Raw genomic sequence first — 11,552 nt, forward strand, 5'->3', positions numbered from 1 at the left:
ACATGTGACTGGGGTATATTTTAACTAGGTTATGTAAGTGCTCCAGCCTGCGTTCTCCAAGCACAGATGAGGAGGGCTACACATGATGCGGCGCACTGTGAGCTCACCACAAGCATTGAATAATTCCTGCACTAGGTTGGAACTTTGGCCAGTTTACACCTCAGAGAAACGATCTTTAAAGTATCGGGTTCCACGTCAAAAAAAGACCTAAAAATATTAGCCTCCTGTGATTCATTGTTACTACAGCTTTTTTTTTTGCCATGCAGCCATATTGATTCCAGATGATGTAATATTGTGAGTTAGTAGCAGCAGCGTAATAGCCTATAATCTTAATGTGAAGGTTAGGGTTATGTAAGGGGATTTTTGAGAGATTAAAAAAAAACACGAGTCCAAAAAAAGTTACCTGGCAAAAGCTTTGACAACTCTGTTCACACTCGTCTACTGTTGTTAAAAGATGTATCTGTGGGTTGTGATGACAAAACAAAACAAATAAAGCACATAATTGGACTTCCATTACATAGGTTGACCAATTCTGTATTTGAGGCTCCCTGTGGAGAGCTGATGAGACGAGTGACAACAGGCTAGCTACCAAATTTATGTCCAACGTAGAGCTGCCCACGCTCCCGCTGCTGCCACTTTTATGGAATCATCATGTGGGCGTTTTAGTGCAAGATCCTAACTAGAAGTGATGCGATATGGGCTGATAATTTCTTTGTAGCCAAGTATCTAACCTCACTTGGAGGATCATAGCTCTTTCATAGCAATGAGTTTCGACCCCAAATCTCCTCACAGGCCTCTTCTGACAGCAGCATGTGTCTTTTCAGAGATGTGAAATATCAGTTTAAATGATAAAAACAATTACTGCTGGATTATTAAGCAATCTGACTCAAGTGTAGTTCCTCAGGATTTCATTGAAAGCTTTCAATGTCCCCAAGCCCTCTAGGGTTCGAGTGACTTTTGTCATCAGACGATGAGCTCTTGGGAGCTCCACATACATTTTTTGTGACTTTTGAATTTAAATTACAATTGTAATGTAATGCAATGCAAAGTCTTATTGGCCATTGTTATGTAAATTATGTAAACAGCCACGCATGTGAATGCTGATTACGAAAGCAGACCCTAGTGGGCCCTAATGGCCTTGCAGATGCAGGAAGTATAATCAAGGGTTAATCTAGGCTTAAGTACTTTGGTACACAGTGGGTTTACCAGCCAAGAGAGTGCGTCTTGAAGGTTAGCCAACACAGGACTAGCTACTACAAGAATACTAGAGATAAGAAGGGGATGTCCAACAGAAAACAGTGGGTTTTATCATTTAAATACAGAGAATAAAAGGTTCTGATAAAGGGGATCGTGGGGTGCCAGAATGAAAGAATAAGACAACAGTGACAAAAGATAAAGGGTCAAAGGGACTGGTCAGGCGATGAGATCAAGGTTCACACGTGCAAAAGTAAAACAAAAGGTGACACAAACACAATGTCAAGCACTCCGTGGAATCCGGTCGTTAAGTTTGACTTCACTAGCCGTGTCTGGGCCTAAACTCCGCTGCAGGTTGTAGAAATGCTTAGCTGATTTAGAGTTTAGAAATGTGTTAACATAGAATGTAGAATTATGTGTAGCCTGTTTTAGAGTTGAGAAATGTGTTAACATAGAATCTAGAATTATTGCAGAGACACTGACACTGCCCTCAATGTAATAAAGGCCTGATTGTGTCATGAACTTAGGAGTAGAGTATAGGAGACCCTCCCTAGTTGAACTGTGAAAGTAAAACAGAGAGGAGTTAATGCTGAGTGGAAATTCCCCAGAGAATGTTTGGGTGGAGGTCTCAACATTTGTAACTGGATAACTGTGGTCTGGAAGGGAGATGGGTTTTATGACCTCTAGGGAGTCACCTACACCCACAGTGTTTTAACTGTCATGCACACACATCCACACGCACACTCACTCATGTGCACTCACATAGGCACATGAGTGCACTCACGTCTTCCCTTCTAGAAGTGCATGCTTAAATGAAAATGAATAACGATGAATAAAGGTTTTGTGAAATAACTACTGAGTTCCGGTGCCGTCTCTGGAAGTTTCAATGAATAAAAGAACCGGGGTGAACCTGATTTCGTAACAAGGTCCATATATCAAACGATCACTATGGCATTACTGAGAGTTGAAAAACTGTCTGAAGTCTTTCATCTTTAATAAAATGATCAGCGTTCTGCTCTACCAGCTGTAACAATTGAGTTTACCATCCAGGCATCCATGAAAACGGAATTTATGACATTTAACGGAGTTAGAAGTTAGCAGGAAGTTAGCTCGCTAGCTTCTATCTAAATACAATATAGCATGTCCTGACTGCGGGGTTTTGGAAACAAATTAAAACGTACAGCTCTGCTATCACTTCCAACATAAATGAAGACAGAAAACTAAACAGCAGTGACGTTTGTAGGCTTACTGAAGTTTGGCTAGCTGGTATATAATGATGTGCTACGTGACCGCTAGCGACACAGCTATGTTAGCTTAATATAAACAAGCTAACCTTTTTTCCACTTGATAAAAGTTAACGTGAGTGTTCTCGGTGGTCAGGAACAAATGTAATCGCATGGCAGGATGCTGTAAAAGGACCAAACTTCAGCCAGGAGAACAACTGAGATAATCCATCCACAATACGAGGTTAGTCGTTCATATACTGCTGCAAGGGCTGGGCTGTAGTTACATCCTAAGGTTTTAAAAACTGAGCTTAAATAAATGATTAGCGGTAATAAAAGCAGGGGGAGGTCAACAGTGGTCAATGACTGTTTTAGGAGCTTTTTGAGATTAAATAGAAGAAAATACATAACATTAAACATGTTAACAACACAAAAGCCATATTAAACACAGACTACTTTAGGCCCGGAAGTAGGATTCCTCACGTCATCACTTAACGACCGGGAATGTCCTAAGGGGGCTCTTTGTGTTTAGCGACTCTGTGTTAACATGAGCACCATGTTAACATTAACTGTGTGACTGTGTGTCCTGGCCTTGGGTGCATCCCTCCCTTTACCCTTTGTCAGATCATCCTGTTGTTGTCAACCACTTGTTTCTTACACTTCAGTTCTGAATTCCTAGCTTGTGTCACTCCTTTGTTGGACTTTGTGAACTTTGCCTTAATCAGTCAAGGTTTAGCTTTTTTATTCTATTTTAGTCTCTGTGCCCCATATAATTATTTTTGAACATCCTACAGTTAATTATAAATAATTAACATGAATTTTTTGATCAATATTTAACTATTGAGGAAACATAAACACAATACTGCTTGTATTTGTCTTAATGAATTAAAGATATAGCCATTTAAACAGGGGATATAGAACAGCCATGTCAGTTGTCAAATGCCGTTATAGGAATATCAGGTAATTAAAGAATCAATTACAGCTTCCTCCATTACATTACGACACTTAGAAATTAGCCATTAAGAATGTGTTAAAGTCTATGCGCTGGCTGTTAAACAGCAAAGCAAAGATTTTATTACATTTCTCATTATGCGAATGATTAGTGAGAAGGCTTTTTAAATATGTAGCTGTGAAAGCATACTTCAGGGGTTACTGTGGACAATGCCATGGTGGATTTGAGCATTTAATTCCTTGAACGGTCTTCTTCAACCATTAAGCCAGTGTGATTTAGTTACGTTTAATGTCGGTAATATATTGCTCGTATGAGCTGAAATGGAATCACAGGAAGCAGGATCTTATTGTCACAACTCCCTGGTGTAGCAGAGTAGCACACATGCATTAGTCACCCATTCAGAGTGCTCTACAGTGTGGTTGAGGAGTCAGGCTGAAATTTCCACACAGAACAAACCTTTAATAGCAGGGGTTGTTTGTGGCTAACACGTGTCCTTGGCCGTGCCCCAGGAGTGAGGTTTGTGTTTTGCTCACCAATAGGAACAGAAAAGCTTCAACTTGCCTTATGTATATTTTTTTTATTATGCTGCTGCTGCAGTAATATAGTTGCATAACATTGTGAGGCCCACATTAGGACTTGTGCTCTTTTGTTTGGATGTCATCCCAACCTTTTAAAGTGGGAAAAAAAGTACCTGGCATCTCTCCAGTCTTCTTCTTCTGAGGAGGAGTAGTGCTGAGATTCAGAGGGCTACAGAGGGGTGTTACACTCCTACTCTCCTCCATCAGCTTCTTTGTAACAGAAACAACAAGATGGCACATTTAAGCAGTGACTGCACCCTATACTTAGCCAAGGGGCACCTGCTGGACCTGCTCTAATGCATGGTCATAAAAGAGTTTGTGTAATGGCTTTCAAATGCCAACAACATAACAGTAAAGTTAGTCTGCATCAAGCTCATGTGCACTCAAAATGTGGAGTATATATGTACAGTACTGTGCAGAAGTCTTGAGTCACCTCCTCATTTGCTTATGTTTTGGTTCTGAGGAGCAAGACTTAAATTTTAAAAGCGGCTTTGAGCAATAGCTCTCTCTATCTGTCAAAGTTTTTCTTTGTACATTTTCTTCTTTTCAACTCATTTTCAGTCCAGTCCTTGTACCTGATCATTTTTAGTGGAATGTATTTTTTAACCACTTAACATTGATCTATGAATCATTGAAGCATGAAAACGTCACCTAACTAAAGGGATGAACCTGTGTTGAGTCTTCCCACAACAGACAATTTAGCAAAGAACCCATTTAAAATTCAATCTTGGGCATTTTTACCAGCAACCTGTCACAAAACTTTTTTTTCTCATTTTTTAGTTGACTCTGATGGGCATAAAATAGTATTTTTGCACCATCAAGATGATTTCCAAAGAGTGATTAGGTGAGTGTCTTTAAAACAACTGAGGACAAAAGAAGAAGTAACAGGCTCAAAAACAAAAAACAAAACCTATATACAGTAGATAACCAGTATCTGAAAGTCATTTACTAAACAAACAGGGAATAAAACAAGCAAATTTAGCTGACACAAGACCTGAGAAATGCATCTGGCCCCTCAGTTAATCCATCTACTTTTCACTGAAGTCTCATCAGAAATGGTCTCAATATGGTTGACAAAAAGCCAATATTAGGAAATGGAAACAGGGAAAAAAGGCTGAGTTATGCCAAATTACACAAGAACTAGACTGAAGCCAGTGGCAGCAGTTCTTATGGAGATGCAGTTTTAGTTCAAAACATCAACATGTGTGGAGGAAGTCAGGAGAGAGGTACAACAGTGAGCATTTACAGTCAATTGTAAAACATGGTGGAGGCTCTGTCATGGTTTGTGGTTGCATTTCAGTCAGGGGTCCAGAGCTATACTTAGCCAAGAGGTACCTACTGGACCAGTAATGTTGAGTTCCAGAGTCTGGACCTCAACATTATCGAAGCACTGTGGGATCATCTAGACAGAGAACTGAATGAAAGGCAGCCAACATCCAAAGAAGAGCTTTGAATCTCATTCAAGAAGTCTGGACAGCTAAATATAAAGAAATTAGGGAGGACTCCAAACTTTTGCATGGTACTGTAGTATATGTATACATGCAAAGCTGAAGTCATTCTTGTAGCGTCATAGACAAAAATTTATCAGTGGAGTGAAAATAAGCCTGAGTTACAGCAACAAAATGCTTCTGATTCGTGTTAGCAGTTTACACGAGGCAGGAAATTGTCAAGACAGCTAGAGCGCAAATCTTAAAGAGGACAAGGTTAGATAAGGCAAGCAAGAGGAGGGGTGACGAAAGTGTGGACGCTACGAAAACTACATAATAATAATAGATTGCATTTATATAGCGCTTTACAATTCCACTATTCATTCACACACTGGTGGAGGCCAGCTACAGTTGTAGCCACAGCTGCCCTGGGGCAGACTGACAGAAGCGAGGCTGCCATATCGCGTCATCGGCCCCTCGGGTCATTATCAGTAGGCGGTAGGTGAAGTGTCTTGCCCAAGGACACAACAACCGAGACTGTCCAAGCCGGTGCTCGAACCGGCAACCTTCTGGTTACAAAATGAACTGCCAACTCTTTGAGCCACGATCACCCATACATGCGGAAGGGGCATGAGGAACCTGAGGGACTGAGGGCCTGACTTGCTGCCGCTGTGTCCAGAGATTGCAGCACTCTATGCTTATTCTGGCATACACGTGACACTCTTGCAGTCTCCTGTCCTCAGCTTTCTCTCTCACTCACACATACCTCCTATCGTTCTGTATACAGTTTGTGAATCTTGTTCCAGCCCCCTCACTGCCATTTCTGACACTTTCACACCCCTGTTGTAATTCCTTCAGTGATCTTCCAGCCAGACTTCATCTCAGAGCCCATTTCCTCATCCTGTTTACCCCACAATAACACACATGCACAGTAGCATCCTTGTTCCATGTGAAGTTTAACATTGTAGTGCCACACAAACAGTGATGTTTGGCATGTTTCAATTTGTTAACTGCAAATGCAAAAATGCAGAAGTTTGTGAATCTTCTTAAAAATAGACAGCACATGGCTTATTACCAGAAGCGATGATGTAAGCTGCAGTGTGCCACTGTTTTTTTTTTTTCTGTTAACACATTATGTGCTTCAGAAAGCAGTAACACTCAAGAAATATACTCAAGAGTGTGCTGAATGAGCCAGATGGCAATTTTTAGCTGCCAGTTGCAGCAGATAGCGAACAGGGTGACATTTTTCTTTAGACTAAATCTCCATGCCCGTGACTCAGTGTTTACTTTAAAAAGTTCTTATGACCCCCAGAAACTTAATTTATCCACATAAGAGTGAGTTTGCACTGTATCCATTTGTCAGTCTTTCCTGTCTTCTGTGCCCATACAATGGATTTTAGCTGAAGACTTTACAGTCTACAGATAATTATTTCTAAATTAAGAGACGCAGTGATGCATTATAACAGAACACAAAAACAGTCGTTGCAGGTAAAGCACAGGTTAAATCAGATCAAATCAGGCATCTGCATTAGTAATGACAGATAGAGAGAGGCAGCGTACACAAGCACATAAGCACAGAGTCTAAATTTTACAGCTTATAAATTTTTCATCTTGTTATTTGATGCACATAAAATCTCAACTCAGTGCTACTGGATACTAGTATGTATATATTAAAGTGTTTTGTAAGTGTGTATGTTAGATCGTTTTACATTTCACATAAGAAAGTTATTGCTGTGCATCATTTTTAGTGTCCCAGTATTGTTTATGCCGGCTTACTGTGACACCATTATGACTTACTGAGCTATTTGTGTTTTTCCTGCTATTGTATTTAACAATAATAACAACAGCTCAGAACTAGTATAAACGTAAGCGCTGACATTGTAGCGCTGAGATTAGGACTAGTCACACCAAATCTTGTGCTTTTATTTTATGGGGTATCTGTAGCCCATTAGGTAGAGCAGATCATCTATTAATCGGAAGGCTAGTAGTTTAATCCTTGGCTGCTCCCATCTGCATGCCAAAGTATTGTTGTGCAAGATACTGAGTCTTAAATTGCTTTCCCATGAGTTTAGCAGAGTGGGAATGTTAGATAGAAAGCACTCGGGCAAAGAAAAATTGCTTGGATGAATGAGGCATGTGATCAAGTAGAAATGCACTATAAAAGAATCAGTCCATTTTAACCCAACACTTAATAAACACCAATTTTCTGACACCGTAGTTGACAGATTTGTGGGAGATAATAAACCCCTTGGTCCCTTTACATTGCAGCTCTTTACTCAGTACACATGTATAGAAGTGCACACAACTTTGAACTACAGTTTGATCTCTGCAACACAATCTATTTTATTCTATGCGAATGTACAGATGCAAAACTATTGTGCTGTTGCAGTGAATATCGTTGAGGTGTCCCTACTGCAGTGGGTGTTACCAGAACACACAGACTCACAAGTAAAATATTGCCAGCCACGTTATTGGAGTTGCTAAACGTTTGAATTTCCCATAATTCCATGGGCATATCAAAGAGAAGAATGGGCAGTTATCTGGGCGGAACAATTAAACAGCGCTTACTTGATACGGACGCGAAAATATAACCCCATCAGACCAGTTTTCATGAAAATGCAAATATTGGGCAGATGTTGGGTGTCATATTTATTTACAGCCAGACCTGCCATCTGCAGGATGCTTTTCGGTGGATAGAAATGATGGCAGTAAACAAAAGAAAACAACTGAAGAAAAGCTGAGATGGCTTTTGCTCTCATTTTATTAGTCATTGTTAATTTGATCAAATTGTTTTACCAGGGAAATCTAGTCTCCAGTTACATTGCACATAATATACACGCGCTCCTTATTTTACCTTGACTTTTCTTTTAAAGAGTTCCCACTAGAGGCATACTCAAATGAAATCTAGCATGCCTGAAGAATAATATGAACCTCAGCTTCACTCTACTGTAGTTTAAAATAATTGAAACCTTAAACATTTTCAAGAGACAATCAAGTAAATATCAAATGCATTTTGGAGGTAATTCAGAAGATGACCTCACTACTACAGGTGACCTCACTACTAGGCTTGGTGTTGTCAATATGTTATCAGGCTGTTACGTGCAGTGCATCACATGCCCAAAATGTTCCTCCTGTGGTCTGGCTTGTGGACTGGGTGTGGAAGAATGGAAAATTCCAGGTTTTCTGGAGTGGAGCATTTGCATGTGTGTGTTTACTCCTCCATTTCTCCAGAGACATTAACTAGGTCAAGCGCAAATGAATCTGCCAACAGCCTAAAGAGTAGTGGTGACAGGGAGGAGGGAGGCAGTGGTGAGGTGTTGTGTGGACTTTGGGCAGAAAGCTCATTGTCAGGATAAAACACCGTTACAGTAACTAATTTTAGCCTGAGCCCTCTCTTGGTCCATTACCTTTCAAAGGGCGAAATCCACTCAGTATTGTTTGCTCAGCAGATCTCAGTTTAACAGTTTGAAGGCCACGCGGGTAATTATGTATAGCCACAAACTAAGCCAGTCAGGGATATTCAGCATTACAACAATTTATCCTGCAATTAATCTTCTTTCCTCTAGGTCTCTGGGATTTTGAATGATATATTTTCGTTTCCCTGAAAGCACTAAATTTCCCCTGTTATAGTTGTTAAATGAGCCTCTGCTTATGATTTCAAACTGTGTTGGGCGGCCAGAGTTAAGCCCATCCTCTCTGTGGTATTTTCATATAGTCAGTGAAACGTGATGCAGTTAGACTGTGTGTTATTTTTCCAGATACACCTTCTCAACTTCCCCTGTGATAAATATCTTTATGCGCACTCCTCTGATTATGCTTCCCTTTTGCAAAGATCAACACCTGGAAACAGCGAAGCACATTTGCAAAGGGCAACAGCACTATGGCATGCATAATGAACATACTGTACGGACCTGGAAGGGAAAGTCATATATTTATCCAATGAGGATAAATAACGATCAGTGGAGCGTTTCTCTCAGATGCACGTGTACGGCGGTAAAGGGATTTGAATGGAGGAAGTGGCGCCAAAACACAGCTAAGCACAGTGAGTCTGATAACTGATCCTCAGGAGGAAAAGGTTCAGCCAAATGCATTAGTATAATTCAAGGATCTGCTTTTCCACAAGGTCAGTAGGTTCAGAGAGTCACAGATGGCTGAGCCTGGTAGTTGGTATTTCTGAGCAAAAAGAAACAGCAACCGGGGGATGGGCTTTCAGCGGGTCACCGAGTTTGTGTACATTTCTGCATACTGGTGAATGTATGTGAAGCCATCTCACAAGTTATTTTAGAGCTACCAATTAGCGAAGTAGCTTGTATTTATGAATGGAAATGTGGATGAAAACCTTCTCATTTCCACTGATGTGATCTCAAAAACAGATGTACGACAGCGTGGAGGTTTATAGCAACAGAGACGAGTAATGAGCTTCAGCATCTCAGAGGGAAACCTATTAAAAGCCCTGCCAGCAATCAGCAGCTGTACCTGCAATGACGGCGCTGCGTATCTTAACAACGACTCTCTCAGAGCAGATCCGGAAACACTTGTGAAATAACACGGCTGTGCAGTGGCTGGTCCTTAACACATGATGACCTTTCATTGTTCCTGGTCTCAGTGGAGCTTTGCTGCTCATCTCTTAAGAAAACATTAATTCTGGTCTGAGCTGCAGGTGGACTGACTGGCATTTCGTCCTTCTGCTCTTTAGAAACTCTCAGTCTACATGGCCTCCTATAAAACGTTGGGTCGTTTTTAATCACTGAGTCAACACGACCTATTTTATAATCTTTGAAAAAAAAAGGCACTCAAAATATTAATATATTTTGCATAAATGGACTTGGACCTCTTTTCTACCATGTTATGGTGAAGCCTCTATTGCCTATGAAACTATTGATTCCCCTCTGCTTCTGCAGGAAGGTAATGACGAGAAAAGAAAACTGAGATATTCATACACTCATACACCTGACTTGACGGGTGGCATTGGCTTTTGAGCAGAATGCAACTGGAAACCTGTGTTCTTGTCTGACCTGTCAGAGTTCATTTTCTAAAATGTTCACAGCCAAAATGTCACAGCTCATTGAGAGAGTCACAAAAATTAGGTCAGAGGTCCCAGGATTCCCTATGAAAAGCATCACACTGTTTAACCATGCAGAAGACAGGCTGGTAGCAGCAGTGTGTGTCGCATCTGTTTTTATACATGCCAGATTATTAGCTTTTAATGCATTATTTAACAAAGCAAGATTATCCTCTACAGAGATTATAGACAGTAACTGGCTTCTTAAAGAGATTTAAAATTGTTTTTATTTAAAATGGGTACATGATACAGTTTTTTACAGATTGCTCTGATTAGCTGATTTGAAAGAAAATTGAAATATTCTTACTGCTCTGTCTGTTTTCATTTTAATCTCAACTTTCAGCTTATTCCCACTTACTAAAGGTCAGTCGGACCACTCACATTTGAAATTCTTTATTACTAAAGTAGAATAGGGTTAGAGTTTGGTGTATAGACTCTGAGCTCATCACATTACATATGGAAGGTGGGGAGTGATGTGCAAACATCATCATGGTGGTGGGAAGACCAAAGATCAGCCAGCAATGCTGGGCAGCAGCAATGAGCTGTCAAAGGGAGAAATGGGAGAATAACGCAGACCACTAAAGAGAAGGGGGAGTGCAGGGTGTTAGGTGGGGAGTGTTTTGGCATATAATGTGAGGAGAGTGAGCATGAAAGTGCAGCTTGCCTGAGCAAGCTTGCAGGCTGTGCTCCATTAGTTTAAATGAACTCTACCTTGACCAGCTCCAGAAATAGCAGTCCCATTTCAATGCGTTAGTGATAAAAACATTTAAATCCACAGAAAACGTCATTCGGCATATCAAAAAAAGGGTTTGTACAATTTGTACTCCGTCTGCGATGGAATATCCTGAAAGTGAATAGAAGTTTTCTTGCAGTCTTATCCAAAGCTTTTTGTCCAATAAAGGTTTCTCATGAAAGCGGTTTGGATGTTAATGATCTGACAGACAGGTTTATGGCACTCTCATATTCCATCGCATAGTTTTGGTCAGATCACCCAGAAGAACGATTAGTTATGTCTATAACTTCTGTTCCCTGAAGGAGAGGAACGAGGTACAACACATAAGTATGGGATATCACGCCCTCGCGTGTCCTGGCTGAAGAAACCTTTATTCACGCCTT

The sequence above is a fragment of the Pundamilia nyererei genome, unplaced genomic scaffold (assembly GCF_000239375.1).
Source record: "Pundamilia nyererei isolate P.nyererei 1_Seehausen unplaced genomic scaffold, PunNye1.0 scaffold00035, whole genome shotgun sequence".
Taxonomy (NCBI): domain Eukaryota; kingdom Metazoa; phylum Chordata; class Actinopteri; order Cichliformes; family Cichlidae; genus Pundamilia; species Pundamilia nyererei.